Raw genomic sequence first — 18,757 nt, forward strand, 5'->3', positions numbered from 1 at the left:
AGACCTGGGTTTGATCCCTGGGTTGGGAAGATCCCCTGGAGGAGGGCATGGCAAACCACTCCAGTATTCTTGCCTGGAGAATCCCCACCCACAGCGGAGCCTGGAGCCTGGTGGGCTACAGTCCATGGGGTGAGAAAGAGTCAGACACGACTGAGCGACTAAGTACAACACATCATTATCTTAGTATCATTTATTGACGACTCTCTGTTCTCCAGTTGCAAATCAACTGTCCATAAACATAAGGGTTTGTTTCTGAACTTTCAATTCTATTCCACTCGGTCCTTTGCATTTTTAAATGTTTTAAGATCAGCTTATGAATTTTTGCAAAACAAAGGCAGCTGATATTTTGATGCATTAAATCTGTAGATTAAACTTGGGGAACACTGCCATCTTAAAATATTAAGTCTTCTAATTCATGAACACAAATTATCTTCCAGTTTATGTTTCCTTTATTAAATGTATTCCTAAGTATTTAATTTTTAGATGCTATTGTAAATGGATTGCTTTTAATTTTGTTTTTGAATGTTCACTAGTGTATAAAAGTGAACATTTTTACACACTAGTGAAGGCAATGGCACCCCACTCCAGTACTCTTGCCTGGAAAATCCCATGGATGGAGGAGCGTGGTAGGCTGCAGTCCATGGGGTCGCTAAGAGTCAGACACGACTGAATGACTTCACTTTCACTTTTCACTTTCATGCATTGCAGAAGGAAATGGCAACCCACTCCAGTGTTCTTGCCTGGAGAATCCCAGAGACAGTGGGCCCCTGTCTATGGGGTCGCACAGAGTCAGACACAACTGAAGCGACTTAGGAGTGTATAAAAAAATAACAACTGAAATCTTTATTATGCTCTTATGGCTTATAACCTTCCTGAACTTAACAGTTTGTGTATATGTGTATTTCTTAGAATTTTCTAAATAATATATGTTAATCTATAAAGAGAGATAGATTTACTTCTTCCTTTCCAATCTGGATGCTTTTATTTACTTTTTCTTGACAACGGCTCTGGCTAGAACCCCTACCACAATGCTGAATAGAAGATGAGAGGAGACATCTCTTCAGACATCCCTCCTGATCTTAAGGAGGAATATTCAGTCTTTCACTATTAAGAAAGATGTTACCTGTGGGTTTTTTGCAGGTGTCCTTTGTAAGTTGAAGACGTTCCCTTAAATTCCTAGTTTGTTGAGTGTTTTCACCAAGAAAATGGATTTTGTCACGTGTTTTCTGTATCTATTGAGATGACCATGTGACTTTTGTTCTACTGATGTGGTGCTGATTTTCATGTTTAACCAACTTTGCATTCCTGGAATGGATCCCACTTGATTACGGTATATAATTTTATTTGTTGACAGATTTGCCATAAGGACTTTTGAGTTTACATTCAGAGTTCCTATTTCTTCTTGTTTGGGTAGTTTGTGTTTTTGTACTTATTTGTCTATTTCATCTAGGTCATCTAATTTGTTATCATATTATTGTTCATAGTATTCCGTACTACTATCTTTTATTTTTCAAGGCTAGTAGTAATGTCTCTTCTTTATTAAATTCACTTAAAAATTTCATTTTCCTCTAAGTTTTAATAAAGTATCTTAATTTCTCTTTACTTGACTCTCATAGCTTCCTACAATATTCAATATGCTAGTCAGTCTTTATTAATTGTATTTTAAAGTCTTGGCTTTACTATTCTGTACATTTGTTTGTCTCTTACATCAAGATCCCTGTCTCTACATAATATTTTGTGCAACTCCTGAAAATTTCTTAAGATTAGATGATTCGCTTCCCAGCTTCCTGAACTTTTATTTTAGGCGTAGGGAGTACTTAATTTGTGAGAAGGCAATGGCACCCCACTCCAGTGGCACCCCACTCCAGTACTCTTGCCTGGAAAATGCTATGGACGGAGGAGCCTGGTAGGCTGCAGTCCATGAGGTCGCTAAGAGTCGGATATGACTGAGCGACTTCACTTTCACTTTTCACTTTCATGCACTGGAGAAGGAAATGGCAACCCACTCCAGTGTTCTTGCTTGGAGAATCCCAGGGACAGGGGAGCCTGGTGGGCTGCTGTCTATGGGGTCGCACAGAGTCGGACACGACTGAAGTGACTTAGCTAAGCAGCAATACTTAACTTTAGAGATTCTAATCCCTACTTGAATTAAAAGTTGTAATTCACTTAAAATAATAAGTCATAATAAAATAAAAGCTAACATTTAATAAAATATTTAATAAGTATGTAACACATGCCAAGTATTATACAATGTACTTTATGTGAAATCTCTATCAATATAAACATCCTTGAAGCTACAGATTACAAAACCAAATTTTAACCCAGTTTTGTACGACAACAGAACCCACATTCTTAACCAGTGTTTGACAAACTTTAAAAAGGACCAGATAGGAAATATTTTAAGTTTGTGGGCCATATGGTCTTTGCCACAATGACTCAACTCTTCTGTGGTAGCAAGAAAGCAGTCTTAGCAATACGTAAATGAATGAGCATAGCTGTTCCAATAAATCTGACTTACAAAAAAAGATAGTATGCCACAGGCCACATAGGTTGTGGTCCCCTGCTCGTCGCCAGCACACCACGCTGGCCTCCTTCTCTTTCAAAGCCTTCCCTTATTACCACACAGATAATTTCTTCTGCTTCTGGACAGGTGTCACAGCAACTGTTGCAATGCCATCATCCTAAATCGCATGTCATTGTTTATACAAGTATGCTTTACAATGTCAACTTTTGTTAACCATATTGACAAAAGATTATGCCAAGGAGTGATGACTTTATGTGTTTTGTTGTATCTCTGTGTAACAGCCAACTCCATGCTTCAGATTATAGTAGTTTAGAAATTTACATGACTATATCTAGAGTTTTGCCTCAATAAAACCACTGATCTAAGTTCACATAAAAGAAATATTAAGAACTGGACAATAAAGATGTTGATATGGAAATACAGACAACTGCAATATAGCCAAGGTCCTATGGTCAACATCTTTGACTATGAGCTCTTTCACTGTAGAAGAAGTACTTGTTTCCATTGTCTCAGTTTCAACTTTTTTCACACTTTCTTATCAGAAATCATAATTTATCAAAACTCTAATAAGTCCTATGATGTATTTTTATAAGAATGAGTAATACTTTAGGTAATAATCAGTGTATAGATGTTGGTAATATTTTATACATTTTAAAAATGGTAACACCACCATTTTCCAGGATTAAATTTTTTGAGAGTGAGTTCCTGTCTATGAAGCAATGGCTTTTTTGGCCTTTTTTTTTTTTTTTGACAGCATTTGTTTTTAAGGTTTGTTTACTATTCAATTGTTCTTTCATTTACACTACACCTATATTTTTCAATTTGACCTATATGAAGATTCTTTGAGGCTTAAAGCAGATTTAAAAATAGAAACATCCTTTCAATGTTACAGAAAATATCTGTAATGAACAGAACAGGACAAGTATTATATGTGATTTGGCTAGAACTTTTAACTAGAGATATCACCAGTCTTTGGGAAATGCCTTTGCCCAGAGACTTTAACTCTGGTAGTAGAAACAAAAATTTGGTGTAAGAAGATTAGAGTTTTCTAACCTGGGGAAAAAAACAAACAAAAACCCAAATGAACAAATAGGAAACAATGAGTTAGTTAGAAGAAGACGGAATACATTTTAAAGTTAGTAAAGTTAGTATGATTTTAATTATCAGACTATGGTTAACACTATTGATTGGTCACCCCAAATTACATTCAAACCATTGTTCCCCTACTTCATCCACTGCAAAGGCCCAAAGTCCTTGATATCTCAACATCCCTTAATGCTAGGGGTAGCTACATGCCATGGGCCACTAAATCCACAGTGGACATTTGGTAGAGGTCATTGGAAAAGCTTTTATTTCCTTATTAAAAGAGAAAAACTCAATAGGTACGAACTGTTCCTCAGTCTTCCTGCCCTACACTAGAATATGATGTCTTGATCTGCAGAAGCATCCATCTTGTGTCAGGCACAAGAGAAAGCATGAAGACAAAATCCTGACTACATTCAGCTAGCCTCTAAACAAAAGGACACAACCACTTTCTTCTAGACTTTTTGTCCTGGAAAAAAAATAAATCCCTATTATTTTATGTCACCGTGCATGAAACTTGCAGCTGAAAGCATTTCTAATTGATACATACTTGCGAATTACTTTTTAAATTGTCAATTAATTTTGGCCACATAATGTAAGTGAAATTTGGTTTTTAAGATAACCCTGGACAATAAGACTTCTTTCTCCTTCAAAATGTTTAATTATATATTAATAATTATTAACTAAACCTGTTGTTCTACTAAAAAATGAATAGCTATTATTAGGTCTTTGTAATTTTGTTACTGACATTTTATTTTTAAAAGAGATTTAGGATAGTTAGTAGAGGTTACTTAACTGGGAGGCTGGATGTATCTAAAAGGCATTAATTGCTTCAGTGATTTCAAATTGCTTTGTGAAGTACACAACAATTAAATGCTCCAATAACTGATTTAATTCAAGCGAATGGCAAAAATTATACATCATAATACAGTATCTATAGCATACTACTAAAAGGTGAAAAAACAATAAAATTAACTCTTTAAGTTATATAGGATTAAAAGACCTCAAATAAAACTTAGGTTTCAGAACAAAATTTAGGTTATCAAGAAAGAGACAGAGGTAGTCCAATGGGGGCAAAATATCAGAAGTATCCCATTGAGCTCTTGGAGGTCCATTCAAAAATGCTAAGATACTAACGGAAAAACAAACCATGGGTTGATAGGTACTCACTGAATTGCTAGACTGTGCTATAGAAATACTTCCTGACAGTTGAGATACTGTTACTGGGAACTTTGGTATATCTGGGAAAAACAATACACTTAGGAAAATGAAGTTATTAAATCAAAGTAAATTCCATCTGCCTTCCTTCCCATACTAAATTATGAGCTGTGGGATCAGAAGGCTTTCCCTTCTTAGCCTGAACCAGAAGAGGGCCTTGAAGCAGTGGCTTGAGCTTGAGGTACCATGCGTACTTGAGCTGTGCTGTATGGAAGGCCAGCACTGAGCTCTGTCAATGTCTCAGAACAATTCATCCTCTGCCCACGCCGGCTCAAAGATGACAAATAGTTGTATAATTTAAATTTAATAAGTCTGAGTATGGTCTCCCATTGTAACCATTTCACTGAAAACAGAATATTCAAGAGCAGTTAAGTTTTAGTTAAGAGAAGGCCTCATGTTGCATTCACGTACTTTAAGTCTACTTCCAGGCGTCAAGGAAAAAAAAAGTCATAAATGTGTATATAAGTGTATAGTGGGTAATGTTACATAAAAGTACACCTTTAAGTTAGCACAGTTCTAGAGACAATGAGAGACCACACAAATTTCAAACTGCTTTGAATTAATAAATTTATATTTAAAGTGTACACACATGCAAAGTTGCCACTAACAGCAATGTTTATTCATTTAGAAATCCAGGAAAAGGCAGTGATATTTATATTTATCTCGATATAAGCAACTGTTGTGGGCAGTGGGCTGAATTTAGTGTAAAAAGAGATGTTTAAGAAAAGTTCATTGTTCTAGTTGTACTTGTTTGTGAAAAACATGAAATGCTTCATTATAGGTTGTCAAAATATAATGACTGTTACTGTTAAACTATGTATAAGGCTCTCAAAGTAAATACCAAGGGAAATGAAACTCAGTCTTAATTCTGAAGATACCACGCATCTGGTGAGGAAGACAGGAACTCAGCCAACTCTATGCAAGACACTGTGCTGAGCTAAAGAGTAATGCCATCGAAACATGAAGATTAATCAATCATCAATTCTAAGTCAAACTCTATCTATCAGTATGCTAATAAAGGCATACTAAAAAGTAAACAAAAGACAAGTTAAATATCTGCTAATATTAAATTCATTGCTAAAGAACTATTTAATTCTAACTATTAACTATTAAATTCTCCAGGTCTTATAATAATAAAAGGAAAATCACATTTGAATTCTTAATTCTAACACTAATCAGATTGTTTCTGGAAGGTCAAGTACAAAAACAATAAATACCCAATTCCACATGTGCTTAAACACAATCAATCTGACTTTTTAAAAAAAGAATGATTAGAAAAAATGGAAGAGTAAATTCAATTTTTATAGAATGAAATATGATTTTAATAGATAAGCTTCAACAAAGGTATCTTATTGAGGTGTGTGGTGGTGAGCCACAGGCTCCTCTGGTTGTAGAAGGCAGATCTTAAGTTCCACTAGCAGGAGAGCCCTTTTCCCTTGCCTATAATTCCTTGTCTCTGGGATGAATTTAGAAATGGGGGCACACAAAGTTTTAGGTAAATCTTTGCAGCCCAAACAGTCGGAATCAAATCGGGCTCAAGTAATACTTTTGTAAAGGCTAAACAGCACAAAGACATTCTCAGAAGGCCTAATGTAGAGTAATTCTGTGAGGGCAACTGACTTCTTCATCAAAGTGCAAGATGTCTCCCACATATACATTAAAGAAGTATTGGTTCTGAGTTCTTGAAATAGTAAGTGGTTATAGGGCAACTTCTTTCTGCTGGGCATGATGTTGGTGCTAAGAGCAAAAGATAGTTTAGAGTCTCCAGGAGCTAATAATTGTTACTTAAAACACAGTTAACCAAACTTTAATGACTAAATGCTGACATGAAACATAAGACTGAAAATAAAACAGAAACAAATCTTTACCTCTGTACGACAATTAATCTTGATCCTCAAAGCAGTGTTTAACTTTAGAAGATGGCTTTTAAAGGTGACAGGGGCAGGAAGCAAGGGGTATCTTACTTTAGTGTCTAGTTCAAGTACTTCTGTTATTAAGTGGGAAAACATCAGTTTTTACTTTCTAATATTATATTCAAATAATACTAAGTTTCACGTAAAAGTATATACCTGCAGTAGTCTTTCCACTTTGCTTCAATAACCGATGATTATTCAGCATGTAATGAATTAATGTCTATCTGGCTTAAGTTAAAATGATAATGTAGGAAAGTACTGTCTCCCACAATGGGTATAGGCCTCTAGAAATTAATAACTGGGGGGGGGGGGAAAGTCATGAAATCACTTAGAGGCATCCAACCAAAAAAAGGGATCAAATCTCTTTTTTTTCTTGCTAAGGGTATGTCTTTCATACAGTTTTCCTCATATCTATCCCCCCTTGTCCTCTATGCCACCTATCCCTGTCCCACATCAAAACCATTTGATCTTGAACCTTTAAATCTTATTCTTTTGTGCTGCATGCAACAGTGAATCCTCCTGTTAGAGAGAAATCCATGCTACTGAATTATTTTCAGTAGGCTTAGAGTTAGAATGTTACATTTAAAAAAAGTCCAATATATATTGTAATTTGAAATTAACCAGGTCTTTCAGCTAAAGGACACTAATCCCATGAACATCTTCCACTTGAGAGACATTCTGCATTCTGCTGATTTTTTTTTTTCCTTTCTCATCCTATATATACTCTGATAGCCATAAGCAAATAGTAAAAATAAAGAGCAGAATAATGTGCTTTTAAACCAAGTAATGCTTCACAGAAAACTATAAACTGTCATATGAGGAACTTCTCACCAGTAACATTTAAGAATTCTGGTTATTTAATGTGAACACCAATTTAAAATGTGTCAAGAGTTCAAGGTAACAAATACTCAAGTGCCACATACCGCCAATGATTTTCTTCCTTATAAAAACATGGTTTTTTAATTCTCAAATGATACAGAAACCCAATCTCTTACATTGACACAATAAAAAAGATCCATATCTTGGAAAAAGGTGAAAAATTCTGTTAATACCAGAGACTCATTCATTCATGAGAATTCCTTTTTGATGCTTCAAAGCATCAAGACCTATAAATAGTTGGGATTCAAAGTACATATGAATTTCAACAGTTTTGGCATGTATTTTCTATCTTATTTACTTGATTACTAACTGACTCCCAACCAAACCCTGTCAAAAAGATCTTTTGATAAAGACCCTGAAAGAACTTCAGTGCCAGTATTATTCTTAATTATTATTATTGCATGGTAGAAACAACCCAGTGACAGCAAGTATTCAGTTTCACAAAATGAATCAGTAGCAGAGCCTGAGACAGAAACTGAGGCTCTGATGTTCTACTTAATCAGAAATAACAAGGGCAAACACAATCTTTTCCAAACCTAACTACACCCTAGTACCCATTTTTCCACCTAAAATCATTTCCACAGGTCATATCAGCTATATGTAGATTCACAGACTCTCTGGTGATGTAGCAAAGATAAAATCCCTTCCTTAACCATGAAGTTTAGTGGCTACTGTTGCCTTTTCTTCCTTCTAAGCTCTTTGTTGCTTCTAATACTTACTTGATCTACTTGAGTACAATCTAAAAAGACACTGTGTTTCTAAGATGTGTCCCCTATATATTTCTCTAATGTGTGAGAGTATGGGAGGGGCTTTTGGAGTATATACATTGATAAGTCACTTAGGCTTATCAGTGGTAGAGCTCAGTAGGACTGAACTTTAAGCTATGAATTCTTCCCAGCCATTTCTTTTCAGAAAAGAATTCTGTGTGTGTTACAGAAATAAAATCCAAAAATCATGAGTGAATCAGCAAACCATGGAAACAAAAAAATAGAAGGCAATTACTCCATTTTACTGACCCTAGTTAAAAAAAAAAAATCCCCAATTAAAGTATTCAGGCAGACTCTGAAATATACAACTGTCACAAAGAAAGCATTTCAGGGCAAAATGTGCTGCAATATGCTACTATGATTAAAAGCTATGTAATCTGGGGGAACCTCTGTAACAAAAAGAAAAAGAAAATGAACTGGGCAGATAGCTTTTTACAACCTTTCTTTTTTAAAAAAAGGCTGTAATTCTGTCATAGTTACACAAAGGTAGATGGGACTTTCATCTTTATCTAGAATTAAAAACATATTTCCATCTACATTTAATTATAGTCAAAGAAACCACACATGGTTTCGTACTTAGAATAAACTATTATTTTATAATACCATTACATGTGTTAAGTCTGAACCCATCATAATGCATACTAATGGAAATCACTTAGCACATGATCTCTAAACAGAAAAGGATCCTTGCACAGCTCTCTTGGTACTTTTGTTTTTTTAAATGTACAAATACTACTAGACACAAATGAGAGAATAAGGGGCAGCAGTGAAGTACAACATACGTTCCCACTGTAGGCTGAGTCCTGGTCTTTGTTCCGATATTCTAGAGCCAGTGGCCGGGAAAGCTAAGTATCCCTCTATCATAAAAAGCATTTTTACATGATTGCTGGCAAAAGTTATACTTCTGATAGGTTCAGTCATCTTGATTATTCCTGACAGCATTTGCTTATTTAATAGAGATCTCGCAATTCTAGAAACCTGCAGTATAACCACCGAAAACGGGTCCGTAGCAGGACAATCTGATAAAACAACATAAAGGGTACATAGTGAGGAAAACTGCAAAGTTATTTGACCAGCGAAACAGTTCTGAAGTAATTCTCTATCACTGACAAAATTTTATGTATTTTACCAGCTACGCACCTACCCAAATATCATCCACCTTGCCCTCAATTAGCAGGGTTTCCTCAATATTAAAATCTCCCAGAACAGTTTAATGGTACAACTCAAATCAAAAACACTAACCACGCCCTTAATGCCCCGAGTCAAGCCACCTTTTGCTGCCTTATCCCCCCTTAAACTCCAAAAACGTATATCTTTCACCTAAAAGGGTTTGCACCAGTTCGCTAACCTTAGTCAGAGACTCTTTTTAGCTGTGCCTTCGTAAAATTCCTATTGGAAGACGCTTTCTCCTGGGCAGAGCAGATGCCCAGGAGAGGCACCCACGCTTACCTCCCACACACCTGCAACCCCTGGCGGGATGCTGGACCTGAGGCTTCGAGGACTGCGCTCCGCTCCTGTTCCTGCTCTCTCTCCCGGGAAACTACAGTCCAGGCTGCGCCCTCGGCTGCTACAGGGACCCAAGCTCCGCCTCCCCCTCCTCTAGTTGGCCAATTCAGCAGCTGTTGCTCCTCCTCCTGCTGTTCCGGCTGCTGTCCTGGCTGGAGGCAGCGGGAAGCTGCTTCCTTGGTACCTAAGCGTTCCCTCTCGCTCCTGCAGCTTCTCTGCCGCTTCCCTTCCCTGGTGACCCCTCTCCCCTCACGCAGTAGCCTGACACCTGGAGCAGCTCCCCGCCCCGTCAGGGCACGTCCGCGAGTAGCCTAGGCTCAACCTATCCCTGCCCGACCCGCAGGTCTGAACGCTCGGTGTGCCTGGTGCTTGGCCGCTTTAGGGGAAACTGATCCTTCGGCCGGAGCGCATCCCCACATCTCGCTTTCCCTCCACCCTGGCGTTTCCCCAGCGACTTCCCGGACGCCCGCGAGGCTCAGCCGCCCCACGTTAGCCACTTGAAGCTCTTCCCCCACCCCGGTTCCCTCCTCGCCTCCGCTAGCCCGCCCCCACAATGGGTGAGACGCCTGCCGGGCCGACCCTGCATCCTGATTGGCGCAGGTGAGAGCTGACCCCTCCCTTCCTCTTCTTTCCGTGCACTCTCTCTCTTCTTCTCACCCCCTCCCGCAAAGGCAGGGACTCTCCCCTTATTGGCTAGAAGTGTCCCCACCCATCGTCTTCGGTTGCACCGCATAGCCTGACGGGAATTGTAGTCCTAGGTATGCAGGATTTGCCGACGATGCCAGCAAGCGGGACTACGAATCCCCATAGGCCCCTGCGCGACTCCGGCTGGGCAGGATTCCGGACAACGCCTGGTTCCTCTCGGGTCCTTCCGGCGTCGCCGGAGTGAATTGATCCGGGAGTTGAAGAGGGCTTCAAAGGTGGGAAGTGAAGTCAGTACCTCAGTAACCGGTAAGGTGAGGCTGTTCTGTCCCAGTCCCCGTGGTCCCGCGTGGAGCAGAAGAGGTCTGGGGTCACATGGGGGCCGTGGCTAGGGCACTAGGGCTTGGTTCTGGCAGGCGGAGCGGACGGAGCTGGGAACGGGGCCCTACGGGCGTAAGCGAGGTTACCCTACGCGAGTGGCGTAAAGCGGGTTTGTAAATGCCGCCTGCCCTGCTCGGGCCTGAACGCCTCCAGGAAGTCTCCTGTAGGTGGGGGCGGGAGGGGAAGGGCGAGGTTGGCCTCTGCTGCCCCCGGAGTAGGGAGAGGGCGGATGTGCCTGGGGTGGGGTCCTCTGAAGGTGTGGCTTGGGGCGGGGAGATGAGACTGCTGTTTTCCCCCAGCTTTAGAAGTAGGATAGGGAAGGAGTGGAGGAAGGAAGGGGCACTTGGAATCGACTCTTGAGGTGACTCGGGTTATGCCCTTTGAAAGAAGAGAACTGTAGAAGGAAGAGTCAAAATGTTGACAGAGATCTACGGATTCAGTTCCAGTTTCATGATGTGGTCCCTCTAAGGAGGTAATTTTGTCCCGAATAGGCAAGTTTAACTTTATAAAGATGTAATTCCTAATATGTATTTACACCTTTGCTGTTTCAAGGAGTATTCCTAGTGGGATGCTAATGAGGAAACTGAGGGAGTAAATGATGTGCACAAGGTCACACACATAGGGACAGATCTTCTGACTCTAATCCATTTGTAATCCAGCTTCTAAATCTGAGCTGCCGCACCAGAAAGAAAGAGTGGGGAGATTGGTTGTGTTTTTTGAAGAGGAAGTTGCAAAGTAATGTATTTTAGGTATTTCTAAGAAGCCATCTGTGAATTCCTCAATAAAAGAAGCACTCACTCTAATCTGTTGTTGGAAAAATAAGAATCAATTTCAACTTAGCTATTTTTTCCTTATATTAGAGGTATATTAAGTGATGAATGGTGCTACCGTTTTAAAGGGTAGTTAATGGGACAGGAGAAAAGTAACAATATGGCTCATCTTTACTCGTGAAAGATACTCCTTTCCCTTTCTACTTTAGGACTGTATTATTATTATTATTATTCTCAACTGAGAACAATGGGATTCTTCCACGAAACTTATTTTACACTTTTTCAAATAATACAGCATCAAGAGACAGTTTAGTGTGCTCATTACTAGAAAAGAATATATGCTGCATTTCTTGGAGGTAACATGACATTTTTTTTTTTCACTTCCCCTCATTTTCTTTGTGTGTGTGTGTGTGTAAATAATAACATCAGGCTTTTGTATATTTTATTTTTCTTACCATCTGTGAGTTTTAACTCATCCTTGTTTTATGTTAAAGAATGGAAAAATAGTACGTTTATGTTTTGTATTGAGCAGAAAGTAGTGTGCTTGTTCCAGTCTTATCCATTGTTGTGACCAAATATAATTACAGTGCATAAATATTAGACAGTTCTTTAATAGAGTTTTAGTAGTACATTCATTGACATTTGTTCCTGATAAGTTTATATATAAGAATCAGTTATCTACTGATCACAGGTAATCTGTCATGGCTTACTGTTGTATACATTGACCATTGAAATATGCAGAGTTTGAATGTACTCTGCAGTTATTAAAATTACCCACAATATGTCTAACTTCTGAGTGCGAAAACACTTTCTAGAATCAGGAGTACTGTTACATTCCTTTTAAAATAAAAGAGAGTTGTAATACTACAGAATGAAGTAAAATCAAGAATAGTTAGCACCATGAGTAAGAAATGCAGTACACAAGGAAGGAAGACCTAACTAAGCAAGTGGAAACTTATGTGGAGATAACTGACTCAGTGCTGTGTTAGACGGGTGCGGTAGTTTAAGTAAACCATAAACCCATCATGAGTCAGTGATAGTAAAGAAAGAATGTTAGTATATTTTCTATATGGCCACATACAGGCATTTGGTCTGTTGGAGGAAGTGAGAAATGAGTTCTAATTTTTGGCATGCATTTGGGAGGTTGTGGAATGAACTTTTGAACCTAAAGTCAGCAAAATTTAGGAATTAGTAAAATTAATATAACGCACTTGTCTAGTGCATGCTAATTTTTGTCCTTGGTTAGATTGTACCACTAACTTTTCTTCATCTCTGAGCGTCATCGTAGTTTTGGTATTTTGTCTGGTCAGTAACAGAATGGTAAGATAATGTTTTTATTGTATTTATCATCTTTCATTTTCATCTGTCATCTGTCATGTTGGAGTACTGTGGTGGTATAACTGAGTACCTGTTTACAAAGAGAATAAAGAAAGAAGTTCAGATTGGTTTTAAGTGGAAGATTCTGTAACTAGTAACTGGCAGGACCAAGGCATAATCCAGGTCTTTTAACTATAGACCTTTTTAATACTTTGAGATAAAGACTCAGTTTCCTTATTTATTTTTACATGAAAAAAAGACTTACAATGACTTAAATATTCAGGTACTATTACCATGTTGCTCTATTCAGTGCTGACAGTTTCTCTTTTGTTTCTGGTGTACCTTTCCAGCCTTATCCCCAGCCTTTCTTGTTTACGGTGCCTTTCAGTTACTACCTGCATAAGCTTTTTCCTGACTTGGGGGCATTAATACTTGTTTCATCCTCCTGCTTGGACTTTCCTGGTGGCTCAGATGGTAAAGCATCTGTCTACAGGGCGGGAGACCCGGTTTCAATCCCTGGGTTAGGAAGATCCCCTAGAGAAGGAAATGGCAATCCACTCCAGTACTATTGCCTGGAAAATCCCATGGACAGAGGAGTCTGGTAGGCTACAGTCCATGGGGTCGCAAAGAGTCGGACACGACTGAACGACTTCACTCACTCACTCATCCTCCTGCTTGGACTGCTTCACCTCCCCTTCCCAAGTCTGGCTCTTTTCCATCCCATGGACTGTAGCCCACCACGCTCCTCTATTTATGGAGTTCTCCAGGCAAGAATACTGGAATGGGTAGCCATTCCCTTCTCCAGGAGATCTTCCCATCCTAGGGATTGAACCCAGGTCTCCTGCTTGCCTTGCAGGCAAACTCTACTGTCTGAGCTACCAGGGAGGCCCCAAGTCTGGCCAACTTCTAGTTAATTTTCAAGTCTCAGTTTAGATGTCATTTCTCAGGGGAATGTTCCCTGACCTTTGACTCCTCCTTCCTCAAACTAAGTTCCTACTGTATATTCACCATACTCTGTACTTTTTTGTAGCATCATCACGATAGGAACTTAATTATTTTTGTGTTTACTTGATAAGTGTCTGTCTCCCTCACTAGACAGTAAGCTTCCTGAGCAGGGCCCTTATTTGTCATGTGCCTTACCTCATTACTTATACAGTGCCCGGCACAAAGTTAAGTAGTCAGTAATTATTTGCTGAATGTATGAATAAATGTAAGTGTTTTCATGCACAGTGCATCCAGCACTCTGCAAGGGGCAGAAATACAAAAATGAGTAAAAGAGATTTGTTTCCTACCCTTGGATAAAAAGAGGTTATTGACAGAAGTTGGATACAAATTGTACAAAGATGTTTGTTCTTTCTTGGAGGTCTATAAAATCAGGGTAGTTTTCTGTGTGGAAATGGCAAAGGAATCATTTTCTATTACAGCAAAATTTCTGTATAACAGTGTTTTGGAGACCTTATCACTATCCTGCTCTTGCAAGCAACATTCATTATAATAAAATACAGATATGCAAGAAACTAACTTTCTGTGAATTCTGTTCTTCCCTGTTAGCTCCTCTGTCCTCAACAAAATTCATGAGTTTCCCTTTTCTTTGTTGTTTTGTTTTTTAACCACAGTAATCTTCCTTTGAATTTTACCTTTAATATAACTTGCCTTCGACAAGGTGACTGTAAAACTGAGTGGTGTTTATTTCAAAGGAGCTTATAGTTTGAGCTTCATGAAAATTGTCATATTTCAGTGGCCCTTAAGGTAATATCTTATTTGCTTTAAACCTCAGTACTTACGAGATTAAAAATATTATTTTCAAAACATGAAGACTAAATTCAGAAATGTGTTAGGTTTTGGTTCTGAAAACAAACTCTCTGATCCTTCAGAGTACTACTATAATGGTGTAGAATAAATTCAGCAACTCAGAGTTGCTGTAGCTTTGCATGCCTTCATGAATTTACCAATTCACTCTCCCACAAAATATTGTCAAAAAGTGCTTGCTCATATTTGGCCCAGTTTTTATCGTTAATACAAGTCTTTGATAAATCCTAAACTTACATTTTTAAGTATGTCCCTATGTTACTTGAATTAGGGATAATAAAATTCGTTTTGACCTAGCATACCAATATGTGAAGGATAAAACTGAGGTACTGCTTCTTATATCTTGTTCAGTTATTAAGGTTGTTAATGATTGGTAACGTGTGCCAAGAATTTTAAGCTAATGCCATGATAAACAGTTTTTTGTCCACAATATAAACTGCAGAAGTGATTTAGAAGTTAAATAGTGTGATTGATGGTGTATATTACTGCATTTGAAATGTTATAGAAAGCTGTGGTCTTATTAGTGATTTATATTTTAGCAGTACAAGCACGCGTGCACACACGATGTAAAAAGTGAAAGCACCTTTATTGTAGCAGTTAGAAATAATTTATTTGCAGAAAGGTAGACTGTGTAGTTTGGTGGTCCAGTTTTGTTTATATGTAGAATTTAGTTTTCTCATTTTAGCTACACAGTTGCATCTTGGATACAATGTAATATTGTAATCATATTTTTCAAGATCACGCTTACATTTTTTGCTGTGCATAATCTTTCTTTTTAACCACTTAAAAAGTGACATGAGTCTTCAAACTTAGTGTCACTCTACAGTTGTCTAGAATCAGGTGTTGCTATTTGAAAAAAAAAAGATTTTTCTTTTTCATCAGCTGGCTTATGAATTATTGGGTAACAGCAGTGGAACATATTAAGTAGTAGTCATTACTGTTTACTCATGCCAGTCCTCTGGAAATAAGTTTACCAGAAAAAGATAGATTGTATAATAATGATACTTTGATTTATTCATTTATCTTACATTTGTTAAATATATGTTACGTGTAAAATTGCCTTAAATCTTTGTATGAACCCTGTAATGTAGAGGCACTATTATCCCCAATTTAAGAAAACTAAATATAGGGAGGTTAAGTAACTTTCGCAAGGTCACACAACCACTTACTGCTTGGAATTAGGATTTAAATCCATGCTAGTGAAGTTAAGACGCTATATTTTTAATCATGGCAGTAAAAATGATGGGTGTTTTTGAGCACCGATGGAGGGCTCAACTTAGATTAGAGTTCCAGTTACAAAAAGTCGTGTCTTAGATACTGAAGTCAATGTGGCAGGCAGAAATTACTTATCTGAAAATTTACTCTAAAAGGAACACTTTGAAAGTTACCACGTTGGAAACTGACATAGCATTAACAAACATCATTTTTCCTCTAGCACTGGAATAGAATTACTTTTCCTTTGAGTGCTGGGTCAAGTGTTTAACTTGCTATTCAGAGATCTTTCTGGAAAGGAAATATGTGTGGTGAGCCTCTCATTTTGGGGACAGTTGTGGCTCTCAGTCCAGTGGTGGGTAGCAGATCCATGTCTTTATCGCTTTCATTCAGGGGCTTATATTTGCGGACTGGAATTACAGTCATCCAGTATTTCAATAGTTATTTTTCTTTTCGTTTTCTTCAAAAATGAAAAATGTTAAACGTGCCCATTGAATTTGCATAGGGCAAGTATATGTATAGTGTGACACAGGTATGCTCCCTGGAGTTATGTAAAGTGGCAGCTTGACATGTATTTCTTTATTGTCTCTCTTCCCTACAAGACTGCACACCCTCAAGGGCATGGCGTATATGTAGCTTTTCATCATCGCATCTCCAACACTGCTGCTGATTTAGACTGACTATGAAGATCCCCTGGAGAAGGAAATGACAACCCACTCCAGTATTCTTGCCTGGAGAATCCCATGGACAGAGGAGCCTGGTGGGCTGTAGTCCATGGGGTCGCAAAGAGTTGGACACGACTGAGCAACTACACTTACTTATGCAGAGTACTGAGCTAGGTACTAGCAAATAGAGAAAGGAATAAAACTTCTCTACAGTGTTTATAATTTAGTGGATAGTAGGGGGGTGGAAAAACCATTATATGGACATTTGGTCTTTCTGACATATTAAGTACTTGCACATGCATCAGTTCATTTGATAATTTTCCATCGGAGCCAATAAGAAGGGGGAAAAATGATAGTTTCTCTGAGTTATCTTCTGGTCCCTGGCACTGAAATATGCCTTTCTGCCTTATTCAGCCATCCTGTCTTCAAGATGAACTGGAAATCTAATGGAGTTTGGAGTTCAGGAAGGACAAAACCCTCAGGTGTTAAACCCTTGCTTCCTTCTTAGACTTCATTATGTTGCTGGAACCAAAGGCATTTGGGAATGGTAAATGAGTCATACCTAGCCTCCAGAGTGCAACTGCTCCCTATACCAGTTCACATTGTTACATGGCTGTCTAATTTAATTCCAAAGGATTTTGAATAATGCTGTGTCCTTTTATTCAGAGTAGACACTTGCAGATACCTTCATCTGTAATAAAATTGGCATTTTGACAGTACTGTCAAAACTTGAGAGGTTTCTGAGGTCCTCCCTTGATTTGGGTTTCCTTCCTTGAAAAATGAATACAGTTTTATAAGTGAAGGTCATGGGAGGAATTGTATATATGATACAAACAAATACCATTCTGTCTTCTTCATTTCTTCTTGTGACTAATAGCATTTTTATTTGAGATCACTTGGAGCTAAAGGTGAAGTTAAATGTCATTATCGTGATAGAATCTTGTCCTTATTCTCACTTACTGTTAAACAAATGAGTCAGAGTCCATTTATTAGGTTGGTGCAAAAGTAATTGCAGTTTCAGTCTGTGAATTTTAAATCATTATAACTTGGCTAAAATACATCTTTATTAATCAAAATAGGAACCATTACAATCAACATATTTTTGCCAATAAGAAATAAGTTTGTTTATTCCTGTAGTGTAAAAATCCATGCTTTGGGATTCGACAAACTCTTGGAAAGCATTTTCTGCATCCTATTGGTTATGGAAGCATTTTCCCTGCAAAAAGTTGGTGAGATGCTTGAAGAAGTGGTAGTCAGTTGACGAGAGGTCAGGTGAACCTGGCAAATGAGGTAAGGCCCAATTCATTCAACTTTTGAAGTGTTAGTTGTGTGATGTGTGGTCAGATGTTATCCTGGATAAGATTTAGGCCCTGTAGACCAGTACTGGCTGCAAGCATTGCAGTTTTCAGTGCATCTCATCAATTTGTTGAGCATACTTACCAGATGTAATGGTTTCACTGTGATTCAGAACGTTGTAGTAGATCAGACACTACCAAACAGTAACCATGACTTTGGTGCAAGTTTGGCTTTGGGATGTATTTTGGAGATTCTTCTCAGTCCAGCACTGAACTTGTCATCACCACTAGTTGTCATATAAAATCCACTTTTTGTCTCATGTAACAATCCAATCGAGAAATAGTTTGTTGTTGTGTAGAATAAGAGAAGAATATACTTCAAAGCAATGATTTTATTTGGTTTGCAGTCAGCTCATGAGGCACCCACTTAACTAGCTTTTTCACCTTCCAGTTTGCTTCGAATACCAAGTGATTGTAGAATGGTTGAGATGTTGAGTTCTTGAGCAACTTCTCCTGTAGTTGCAAGAGAATCAGCTTCAGTGATTGCTCTCAGTTGATTGTTGTCAACTTCCGATGGCTGGCCACTGTGCTCCTCATCTTCAAGGCTCTTACCTCCTTTGCAGAACTTCTTGAACCACCACTGCACTGTGTGTTTGTTAGCAGTTCCTGGGCCAAATGCATTGTTGATGTTGTGAGTTGTCAGCGCTGCCTCATGACCCATTTTGAACTCAGATGAGAAAATTGCTCGAATTTGCGTTTTGTCTAACATCATTTCC

The 18,757-nt window shown here is 38.4% G+C and overlaps 2 protein-coding genes across 12 annotated transcripts in view; one reads left to right on the top strand and one right to left on the bottom strand.

Moving 5' to 3' along the window:
* The window catches only part of SERPINI1 (serpin family I member 1), an 80,632-nt gene extending 70,704 nt beyond the window's left edge, over positions 1-9,928 (bottom strand). The window contains exon 1 of one of the 2 annotated variants that reach the window (XM_012099879.5): positions 9,845-9,928. The gene's annotated coding sequence lies outside the window, so the exon portion shown is untranslated. Of the gene's footprint in view, positions 1-9,833 lie in introns of both variants that reach the window. The other variant, XM_004003186.6, reaches the window with a different exon arrangement.
* An 825-nt stretch (positions 9,929-10,753) lies between these two features.
* PDCD10 (programmed cell death 10) overlaps positions 10,754-18,757 on the top strand; it is a 50,788-nt gene continuing 42,784 nt past the window's right edge. For 2 of the 10 annotated variants that reach the window (XM_042244761.2, XM_060410644.1), the window contains exons 1-2: positions 10,754-10,846; positions 11,213-11,385. The gene's annotated coding sequence lies outside the window, so the exon portion shown is untranslated. 10 annotated transcript variants of the gene reach the window in all.

This window comes from Ovis aries, chromosome 1 (assembly GCF_016772045.2).
Source record: "Ovis aries strain OAR_USU_Benz2616 breed Rambouillet chromosome 1, ARS-UI_Ramb_v3.0, whole genome shotgun sequence".
NCBI lineage: Eukaryota > Metazoa > Chordata > Mammalia > Artiodactyla > Bovidae > Ovis > Ovis aries.